Source organism: Ursus maritimus, unplaced genomic scaffold (assembly GCF_017311325.1).
Source record: "Ursus maritimus isolate PB19 unplaced genomic scaffold, ASM1731132v1 scaffold_9, whole genome shotgun sequence".
Lineage (NCBI taxonomy): Eukaryota > Metazoa > Chordata > Mammalia > Carnivora > Ursidae > Ursus > Ursus maritimus.
The window spans coordinates 7800233-7812329 of NW_024427107.1; the positions used below are offsets into that span (position 1 = coordinate 7800233).

Sequence of the window (12097 nt, forward strand, 5' to 3'; positions counted from 1 at the left end):
CCCTTTCTTCCCCTACCGATCATCCTAGTTCTTATATTCCATAGATGAGAGAAATCATATGATAATTGTCTTTCTCTGCTTGACTTATTTCACTTAGCATTATCTCCTCCAGTGCTGTCCCTGTTGCAGCAAATGTTGAGAATTCATTTTTTTCTGATAGCTGAGTAATATTCCATTGTATATATGGACCACAACTTAATCCAGTCATCTGTTGAAGGGCATCTCGGCTCCTTCCATGATTTAGCTATTGTGGACAATGCTGCTATGAACATTGGGGTGCATATGGCCCTCCTCTTCACTAAGTCTGTATCTTTAGGGTAAAAAAACCAGTAGTGCAATGGCTGGATCATAGGGTAGCTCAATTTTTAACTTTTTAAGGGACCTCCACACTGTTTTCCAGAGTGCCTGTACCAACTTGCATTCCCACCAACAATGTAGGAGGGATCCCCTTTCTCCACATCCTCTCCAACAATTGTTGTTTCTTGCCTTGTCTATTTTTGCCATTCTAACTGGCGTAAGGTGGTATCTCAGTGTGGTTTTGATTTGAATTTCCTTGATGGCTAATGATTTTGAACATTTTTTCATGTGTCTGTTAGCCATTTGTATGTCTTCATTGGAAAAGTGTCTGTTCATATCTTCTGCCCATTTTTTGATTTGTTTATTTGTTTCTCGTGTATTGAGTTTGGGAAGTTCTTTGTAGAACTTGAATACAAGTCCTTTATCTGTAGTGTCATTTGCAAATATATTCTCCCATTCCGTGGGCTGCCTCTTAGTTTTTCTGACTGTTTCCTTGGCTGTGCAGAAGCTTTTTATCTTGATGAAGTCCCATAAGTTCATTTTATCTTTTGTTTCTCTTGCCTTTGGAGATGTGTCATGAAAAAGGTTGCTTTGGCCGATGTCGTAGAGGTTGCTGCCTATGTTCTCCTCTAGAATTTTGATGGTTTCCTGTCTCACATCGAGGTCTTTCATCCATTTGGAGTTTATTTTTGTGTATGGTGTGAGGGAGTGGTCAAGTTTCATTCTTCTGCATGTAGCTGTCCAATTTTCCCAGCACCATTTCTTGAAGAGACTGTCTTTTTCCCACCAGATGTTTTTTCCTGCTTTATCAAAGATTAGTTGCCCAAAGAGCCGAGGGTCCATTTCTGAGTTCTCTATTTTGTTCCATTGGTCTATGTGTCTGTTTTTGTGCCAGTACCATGCTGTCTTTGTGATCACAGCTTTGTAGTACAGCTCGATATCCGGCATTGTGATGCCCCCAGCTTTGTTTTTCCTTTTCAATAGTTCCTTGGAGATTTGGGGCCTTTTCTGTTTCCATACAAATTTAAGGACTATTTGTTCCAGTTCTTTGAAAAATGTCCAAAAAATCTTTACTCATAGTGCTCAGTCTTGTAGAAGAAATGGCCAAGCTCAGTTTAGGGATAGGTCCCTTATGCATGTGGGGACAAGCCTAAATTGATGGAGACTTCATTACTACTAGAGAGAGGAACCTTGAAAGACTGTGGAGAGGAAAAAATCTGAACTGGAGAGCTTCAAAAAGTGCTCCTGGCTATTCACTTTGAATGGAAGAAGGTCTCAAGAGTGTGCTCACTCTTGTATGTCTGTCTATGTCTCCATCCAGACCTCCTTATCTCAGACATGCCATTACCTTTCCTTTCCCTTGAGACCAGGCCACTGGCCACTACCCAGTCATCTGGATGTGTTTTTCCCTTGGACTACTTCTTCTTCCATAGTAGTGAAGTCTCCATCAATTTAGGCTTGTCCCCACATGCATAAGGGACCTATCCTTAAACTGAGCTTGGCCATTTATTCTTCTGCATTAGTAGTCATGTGGGAACCCTCACTTCTCAATAGCTATAGGTGTGAGCTGGGGGAGGACACTGATAAGTCCATGGTGGGTCTCATAAGCATCTGGGCTAACTGCTCAAGAAGCTTACTCACATTCTTTTATCCCTCTCTGACTCAATCCCAGATGTACCAGATCCATCTCCTCTCTGAACATTTTATTTCTTCCTCTACCATCTGACAGGGCACTCAGGCATCTTTGGTTTGCTTGGCATTGACCATCAACCTCTACTAGGCTTCTAAAGCATTCTAGCAGTGATTTTTTCCATTCTATTGGTCCTTTCCAGGGTATTAAGTCCCATGTCCCAAGAAAGTGTCTCCACATCAATAAATTCTTGTTTATGTAGTTCCAGCTTCCTTTATCAAAATTCTCAAAAATTCAATCCCAGATGTACCCCCTGGTCATGCTATTGTTATTGTTGTTTCAGTTGTCCTACACTTGTATAGAGAAATGAGGTGAATGTTTTCCAGGGTGTCACTTAAGAAAAAATTTCCTCAATTTATAGTCTGATCAGTTTCAGGTATAAAGGAAAGATTTCTATTTCCAAAGGATCCTTTAGGAGTGACACTCTCAGAGAAATAAATTATATACATATATTTGTATTTAGGTTCCCTAAATGAATAAACCTGTTGCCTTTGGGCAGGATTCATCCCTTACCTAATGTTCTACTTGGCATATATCTATGATCAAAGAAATCTATTCGCCTGAAATCATTAACGCAATGGTATGTATAACCCTTGATAGAATGTCTCACTGAAAATCATGAGAGAAAAGGAAATGACCCTCAAGTGTGCCTTACTATTAGGAAATATGGATCATTAAACAGAGCATTAAGTATGGGCAAGAACATGTGTTGTTAATTTAGAACTTCATAGACAGGTCAGGTGCAGGTGGGATTCCTGCAAGGAACTGATTTTCTGAAGCCTCAAATACCATTGCTCTAGGAGGGAAATAAGGAACCCCAACATCCTGTCCCAGGATTGTCACTGAGAATGGTCCCCAGTGTAATCTTACTGAGCATGATTTTTAGGTCATTAGCTCTCTTCAAGACAATATAAGTTTTCATCATTTACCCAGCAAGCTACTCCCCACACATCCACACATTTGGACCTGCATATGTTTTTTTTACCAGGGAAGGATTAGGAAACATCTGATGACAGGATAGACATGATTTTCCATGTATTCTACTCTGGACACCTCGCTAATGTAGATTGTATAAATTATGCTGAGACAGTGAGTGAACTTGTCTCAAATCCTCATCTTATTTACTATGTTTTTGACCACTCCCAGTACATCTTCTCTTAGTTTGTGTCTGCCAGAAAGCATGCACAAAACTAGGATTATCTGCAAGAAATTTATTGAAAGAAGGAGCAGGAAAAAATTAGATTGCTTTCACCACCCACTTCAGGTATGACCCATCTGGAAGGAGAGCAGGAAAGTAGGGGATTGGCTAGGAAGCATCTTGACTATAGTGTAGCCTCCAGAAATTTTTGGTCAAGCTGATAGAGAGCTCATGAGCCCCCAAACTGCCCCTTGGAGGAGATAGATTTCAGCTGGGCAGCAGCAAGGCCATCAGGCAAATTTACAGCTTTCTGTGGGATATGTGAGCAATATTTTCATGGCTGCCACATCAACTATTAAAATAAAAATTGATGAGAATCATTATTCTGTAGTGGAACAAAGCTGGATTTGAATCCTTGCTCTTTAACCTTGGACTAGTTTTTGAACTTCCCTAAGTTTCAATATTTTTCATTTGTAAATATGGAGATCATAATAACTATGTCACAGTGTTGGGAGTGAGTATAAAATGTGATGGTTCTGTAAAACCCTTAGCATGGCACCTGGTTTGTAAATGTAAGTTCCTTTGAGTATAAGGATATGAGAGACTTCTGCATTGTCTGACCAGATGGCTATTTTCTACTTCTGCTATAAACTGCAAAATTCAGTTATTAAACAAAAAGAAAGCCTTTTCTTATTGTATGTATGAAGAATAGATATAGATTCACTTAATATTGGTTAAAATAGCAGGTAAAGTATTACTGATGCCATAGGAATGAAGACAACTTTTTCTGGTTAAATATCAGTTTGGTATCTGTAACTTAATAGTAAAAATAAATTTAACCATAATAACTCTTATGACAAATAAGAAATGGGGTATACTATATTTTCTGGAGTTTCTTACTAACTACCTCTTTCAAAAATTACAACCCACCTCTCCCAACTCTCAAAATAATGTTCAGTTGAAACAATGACTTTGTCATGGATGAGTAATTAATTATGGCTTAATGGTTAATTTCAGACATTACAGAGTTTCATACTTCTTACTGCGAATTTAATATGAGATTGTAGATTTACTTGTTTTTATCTTTGGCCTAGATTTTTGGATTACCATGAATGAGAGTTCTAATATTTACTTGAAAATGTTTCACTTAAGTTAGGTTAACCATTTAAAGAATATTCAGATTTGAAAATTTTATATTATCAGTAATTACTCTATGGAAATAAATCCCTGCATACTGAGAAAAATTAAAAAGCTAAGAAGGTAAGCATGGTGTATAAAATATTACTTTAGTAATAATTGTATAATGGAAAATATTATGAGAATTCATTCAAAGCAATGACTGATTGTGTCCACTGGTGTCTAGTGACTAGGAATTATTAGATCAAAATCTGAGGTTTATGATAGGCTTCTTTTGAATTATGTTGTATGGAAAAAAGTTGAATAGAATTCACACAGGGTTAGATTTTTCTAAGTGAAGAGTCTTCCAGACTGATAAAAACAAACAAACAAAAAAACCAATTAGTTGTTTTTATTGGTTTAAAGAAAGAGGAGAATAACTCTGGTGTAAAAAGTGAAATTATTTATACTATACTATTCTATTTATTATCTCTCTCTTTGAGGCTCACTTGGAGAAGCTAAAGTCCTGAAGAGAGGAACGAGACCATCACTAAACATTTTCCTCTCCCCATTCCAGATTTCATTTCTAGGTGCTCTGTGACTAGCAAACTACACTGGATTCATACGGCAGATTGGGTGGATGAAGAAAAGATGAATTAGATGCCAAATTTGTCATTGTCCCTCTGGTCTTTGGCACTCCCCAATGGTGTAGTGGTTGGCAATAAAGGATTGAACTTCCTGCTTCTCCCTTCCAGCTGGTTTCTTTCATGTCACCCACACATTCACCCATGTGTCTGTGGCAGAATCAGCCCAGGATAAAGAGATTGATTCTCCATGTCATTTTACAGTTACTGCATAGGTATTATGATCAGGTGTTTCACAATATTTGTGGAACCTTTGAATCAGATTCAATTAATCCTGTAATTATTAGTAAACATCCCACATCACCTCTCCATCTTAAGGTCCATCTATTTTACTACTTTTGTTATCTGCTTATGTCCCAAATAAGAGGATCCTGTATCACATTTCTCACCACATCTAACCTTCTGCTCCTTCAGTGCCTCCTCATGGAGCAAATTGTAGTACTGAAGATAGCCACAAGGTGCTGAGATACTGATCTCTTTGGTTTCAAGAAGCATGGGGCAGCCTTTAGGCTGGTACTACCTTGGTATGAGCCAGCGTTGTGCATTTGTTCCAATATGCTGCAGAAATTCTGATGTGCTCTATGTGGAAAAGGTGTGGGACAGCATGGTGCTAGACTTGTCTAGACACTTCTTCCCTGCCTCCCCTAGAACTTGGCCCCATCACTTTCTTACTCTCCCTGTCTCTGATTTTCAGTGTCTGCACCATGTCCTCTGCCTCCAGGCACAGCACAACTAGGACTTCCGAGTCTAACATCCTAATATGAAAATGGACACATAAAGATGCTGCTACCTCTTTGTAATAGCATAAATTACTAATAACATCAAAGAAAAAGAAAACCTCCATATTCAATTAAAATAGGAAACCTCTGTAAACTCAAACCACAATAATTAAGGAAGGATGGTCATAAGCAGAAAGGGAGGCCAGCAGAAGTTGAGAGGGAAGAGGTCTGAGGCTGGAGAGCTCAGACAAAATTCCCTGAGCATAATTCTCCACTCGGTTTTCCAAAGCATGTGTCGTACTCTACAAGAAAATAACTAAAAAAAAAAAAAATACATTTGTTTTTCAAAGCAATGGGACCTTGGTGCACAAACTGGCTGTGGGGTTTTCCTGAGACTCATTTTGACAGGGAAGATTGAAGAAGAAATGAGGCAGATGCCATATTTGTAGGAAATGGTAGGAGGAGTGTCTCTGTATAGGGAGCAGCTGTGGCATTACTGGCCATTGTAGCCCAGACACCTCATCCACTCACACAAGTGTGTATCATAAGAAACTTTGCTGTGCTCCAGGGAGATTTCCTAGGAGCCTTCAACTTGAAGCCTTTGAAAGCCCTGGGCCCTTCCTTATTGGAACTGCCCACTACAACTGGCCCAGGAAAAACTTTCTTCTTCAAAACTCTACTTGGAACAGAAAGCACCAACAGATTTTTTTTTTAAAGGAAGAGAGAAAAGGAATAGAAAAAACAAACCAAAGATAAAGAACACTTAGAAAAATGTTGGAAGAGAATAGTGAAAATTTTGCCCAAGTGGGTTTTTATGAATTCGAAAACTTGATGAAGCAAATTGGTGATAAAATGGATCCAGAGAAAAGATATATTACAGTTACATGGCTTGGAGAAGAGATCAGGAACTTTGACCCCGAGCTGCACTGCTACCTATGATTAAGAAACCACCCTGGGGAAAAAGCCACCCTGAGCAGAGCTATTGTTCCTGGGTCCAGACCCAGGCCTATGCTTGGTCCCCACCAGGAGAATAAATACCCCATGACCTTCATCATGACACCTATGTTGCTGGTCACCCATGGTGCTGCTGCAGAAATCCATACATTACTGTACTTGCTAACAGAAATAGCATAAGTGACATGGATGTCACCTCTGCCTCCCAGTGCTCATGAGAGTGCACCTGCTTTACCAAATCTAAATCACATCTGGAACTGTAGCTACAAGTGTCTGAAAAATGGAGACTTCAGCTTTTCAGTCACTGCAACACAGGGAAACAGAAGGAGAGCAGGTAGGACCAACCTGCCACACCCATTAGAAAATACTTAAAGGGAATACAAATGCAAATCATATAATCAATGAAATTTAGGTTGTGTAATAGAGAAAAGGGAGCTGATATCATGTAAATGTAATGATTTCATCTCTGCTCATATTGGGTAATAGATATTTAATATATAGTTTCTTCAAATCATGAACCACATAGAAAATACTTTTATAAAAAAAGAGAAAATATTTCTATACTAAACACAGCATATAGGTGAGCCCCCACTTCCATGCTATTACTAATGGCACACTTATAAGCCACCATACAGCATGCTGTGTGATATACCCATTGAGAAGCCCTGGTCTAAAGAATAAGAGAATTAAGTGTGAAATGTACTTTGTGAATTTTTATCACAATTAAATTAAATTATAAATTAAAATACCTTAGGTATTTATTCTACACATATACCTTCTCATGTGTAAAATGACACATTTATACAGATATTCATTGAAGCATTATTTGCAATGGCAAAGCTTAGAACCAATATTTATCTATACAGGGGGAAAGTAAAATAAATTATAAAATATCCATAATATCCATATATCCATAATATAGATTATATATCCATATAATATATCCAAATACAGATAATAATATGCAGTAGTTAAAAGTATGAAACTTTTCTGCGTATCAATGCAGAATGGTTTCTGAGATGCACACAGAGTAAAAGCAGTAATATGAAATTAATCTATATTTTAAAAAAAGATACATCAGTGTGCGTGCGTGTGTGTGTGTGTGTGTGTGTGTGTGTGTGTGTTTGAAGTCTGTTCTAGTGATCCTTCATCTGCCCCTGCAGGTGTGCTCTCCACCCTTCTCTACCCTGCTGTCTGTTCTGGGAGATTGACCTGTACAGTCTACACCAGCGCGTTCACCTGCAATCTGGGTTCCTGTTGGCCTCTACAGATAGGAAACACAGAGAAGAGACTGGAGGGAAGAAGGACAGGGAACCCAAGGTCTGTATCACCCCCTCCTATCATCCTCCCTGTGGATGCCAATGGATTAGTTGTGGGGATTCACGACTGTTTATTTAGTTTTAAGACCTAAGTCAGTTTTTAGATTGGAGGCCCAACTGAGTTAGGACTCTCTACATGGTAATTCTTCTCCCAAACCTTCTCTAGAGGGACCTTAGCCATTTATCAGGGTGATTGCCCTAGGAAAAAGGAAATGCATAGATTTTCTAAGGATTATTATTACTGGGTATAAATTGTTGCTAATATCCAGAGACTGGAAATACCCCTTCAATACACTGATCAAAGTGGGAACTTCTGGAAGTCACATGATGGATGGAGTGCTGGCTTGAGTTTGTCCCAGAGAGAGTCCAGTAGGAGTGGAGACCCATCCTGTGGTTACTTCCTCAAATCCCCAAACATATAATGGGAATAGATATGCTTAGTAACAAGATAGTAAACCAAAGGTAATACAACACTCCTAAGGAAACGAGAGCTTTTGCTGCCTTCAACAAATTGAGAGGTGCAGGAGTAGTTATTCCTACCATATCACCATTTAATTTGCCTTTTCAGACAATACAAAACCAGATGGATCATGGGGAAAGANNNNATATTGCTGCAAACCTTACCAGGTGATGATGCAATCACATCTGTGATTCCAGATGTTATTTCTTTATTGCAGAAATAAACATAGCCCCTGATACCTATTTACTATCACTGTATTTTCCCCACTGATATCAGGATAGATTATCAGCAACAGTTTGTCTTCATATGGCAAAGATAAAAGGAAAACCTTCATCAACAACTCTGCTCTTTGTCATTGGATTGCATAAGGCTGTGCTGACCAGTTGACCACTAGTAATGTAGCTGGTGCAATTATAGATGTGCTGTAAGAATAACATATATACCAGATTTTCAAGACTGAGTATGAAAACATTTTTAAATGTTATTGATATTTTTATATTGGTCACATATTGAAATACTATTTTGTTATATTGGGCTAAGTAAAATATATTAAACTAATTTTATTTTTACTCTTTAATTGGGGTACCAGAAAATATTAAGGGGTAAATATGGCTTGTATTTCCTGTTTATATTATATTTCTATTTTTTTTCCTCTGGGGGAGAGTGAGCAAGAGTGTGGGGGGCGGGCAAAGGGATAAGGAGAGAAAGAATCTTAAGCAAGCTCCACCCCCAGCACAGAGTCTGATGCTGGGCTCAATCTCAAGACTTAGATCATGACCTGAGCCAAAATCAAGAGTCACACACTTAACCAACAGAGCTACCTGGAGGTGGGGGGAGCTCTGTTCATATTATATTTCTATTGGACAATGTCTGTCTAGAGGAAACTAGATTGTATTGGTAACCAACAGCACAACATAAATGTCCATTAAATTGATGAAATTAAAATAATGACCTAGTAAGAAGGAAGTAGGGCATCTCTGATGCCTTTGTAAGTTTTACATATCTTGGGGAGTAAATGATTCAGGGACCGGCCACACCAGTGAAGATTCTGAGGTTCAGGAGTCTTTGTGATATCTCTCCTAAAGTGAGAAATACACTGGTGCATCTTGCATTGAACACCGTATATAAAGAAATACAATATTTGGAGGCCCCTTTTGGATTTTAGAGGCAACACGTCCCATATTTGGGCATGCTGTTTTGACCTACTTATCTGGTAACCAATAAGACTGATAATCTTAAGTAAGACCAAGGGTGAAGCCAACCAAGCAAGCAACAAAGAAATTTTTAAAGGCTCAGCAGTAGGTCCCGTTGCCCTGCCTCATGGGACTTATGTCACAATAGACCCCGTGATCTTAGAGGGTCTGTTGCAAGCCCCAGAAAGGGAATCAGTGTGAGTCTCCTGGGCTCTGGAGAGAGTAGTAGAAGTATTTCTACTACTGAGAATTATTCTTCTGAAATGGCTCTCATAGATTGTTGCTGTACCTAATAGAAAATGCACGCTCAACCACAGTATATCAAAGAACTGGCTGGCATGAAGTGGGTGTTATACAATCTAACTGTTCATAAATATTGATATACTCCAAACATTCCATTATAAAACAACATAAGTAAAGAGTGCTGGCCAGTTACTCAGGTTCCCAGGTTACTTATTCCTAATCATTTGCCATTTTCCCTATCAGCCCAATTCCATGGCCTCATGGACATCATCCAATGTCCCAGTGACCAATTAACTGTGAAGAAAAAGCACAGGCCTAGTCTTCTTGTCTGTGGCACTTCTGCTCTGCTCTGGGGTGGCCCTGAAGGCAGCCATTGAAGGAAATCTCAGTGGCTACAACCTTAAATTGAAAACATTGTGTGAAATGAGAGATGACTTCAAGTACAAATATATACTAATTCATGAGCACTGGTGTATGGGCTGGCAGGTTGGATGTGGACTGAAAATAAAACAAGACGGGATAGTTGTTGAAAAGGTGGTCTGAAGGAGGGGTATACAGATGGAACATTGGGAATTTCCTGGGCCATGGAAATATTCAGAACGCAGGTTAGTGTGCCCCACGACCTTTTTCAACAAATCTTCTAATCAGTAGGACTATGTGCAAAGGAAGCATAGTGGTGGGGATGGAGGACAGGGATAGGCTCAACAAAATGGACTTTGTCTCACCAAAATTTATCTGGCTGTTCTGACTGTAGAACACAATTTGTAAACAGGCAAGGCCAACACTGAGATGCTGTGTATGATCAGCCCCTGCAGAGTCCCCTTCTGGCAGGTTGACTGCATCTGACCTGTTCCATCAACCAACTGATGACCTTCAGAAGCTTCAGGGGTGGCTATAGAAAAAGGGGTATAACAGCTATGTTTATGTTACCTGTTTCTTCTATCTTCTCTTTATCCCACTAACTTATGTAAAGTACATTAGTGATGGCTAATGTTTTGAGTTTTAGGGAGAAATGGTTCAAATTGATATCACTCTGTGATTACACACTCTGTGTGTCTTCTGTGTAGGGATACAAACTTTTCACTGGACAGAAAGATAACTCTGGTGGCTAAAGGACACAGGGTTGGCTACGCTGGAAACCTTCCATTTGTACCTCTAGATCCATTTTCCACCTCTCCATAGTATTCTCTCCCCATTAGTCTGGCCTGTATGGACCATATTGCTGAACACTCTTGCTTTCTTCAATTGGGTTTAGTAAACATGAAGCACTAGAGCAATGCATTGTTAAAGGTTTTTTGTTTGTTTGTTTGTTTGTTTGTTTGTTTTTAAGGTGAGGAAGCAGTGTCCTTATGGAGTTTAAGTTTATTTAACTTTTTAAAAAGTTATTATTCTTTATTTTTTATTCTTTCTTTCTTTCTTTATATTATTTTAAAAATTTTAATTCTAGCATACTCAACATACAGTGTTAGTTTCAGGTGTGCAATACTTCAACACTTCCATACATTCCTCAGTGCTCATCATGGTAAATGTTCTTTTAATCCTCTTCACTTATTTCACCCATACCGCACCCCCCTCCCCTCCGGTAATCACCAGTTTGTTCTCTATAAGTCAAGAGTTTGTTTTTTCGTTTATTGGTTTGTTACTTTTTTTTATTCAATAATTTTATTAAAATGTTACCATTTGCCATGGTTTCAGAGACTATAGTGATTAATAATAATGATCATAATAATAACCCTAGATAGGTTTTTTTTGAAAAATAGTTTTTATTCTGTTATATTAGTCACCATACAGTATATCCCCATTTTTTGATGCAATGTTCCATGATTCATTATTTGCGTATAACACCCAATGCACCATGCAATATGTGCCCTCCTTAATACCCATCACCGGCCTATCCCAATCCCCCACACCCCTCTCCTCTGAAGACCTCAATTTATTTCCCAGAGTCCACAGTCTCTCATGGTTCATTCCCCCTTCTGTTTACCCCCCCTTCATTCTTCCCTTCCTTCTCCTACCGATCTTCCTATTTCTTATGTTCCATAAATGAGTGAAACCATATGATAATTGTCTTTCTCTGCTTGACTTATTTCACTTAGCATTATCTCCTCCAGTCCCGTCCATGTTGCTGCAAATGTTAGGTAATCGTTCTTTCTGATGGCTGAGGTATATTCCATTGTATATATGGACCACATCTTCTTAATCCAGTCATCTGTTGAAGGGCATCTCGGCTCCTTCCACGATTTAGCTATTGTGGACAATGCTGCTATGAACATTGGGGTGTATATGGCCCTCCTCTTCACTACATCTGTATCTTTGGGGTAAAT

General features: G+C 38.9%; 1 non-coding gene across 1 annotated transcript; it reads right to left on the minus strand.

The window, feature by feature from the left end:
• Window positions 1-2837: 2837 nt before the first annotated feature.
• On the minus strand, window positions 2838-2918 carry LOC121101806. The gene has a single exon (XR_005833835.1). It is a non-coding gene; the product is annotated as a small nucleolar RNA SNORD115 (small nucleolar RNA).
• Window positions 2919-12097: the final 9179 nt, after the last annotated feature.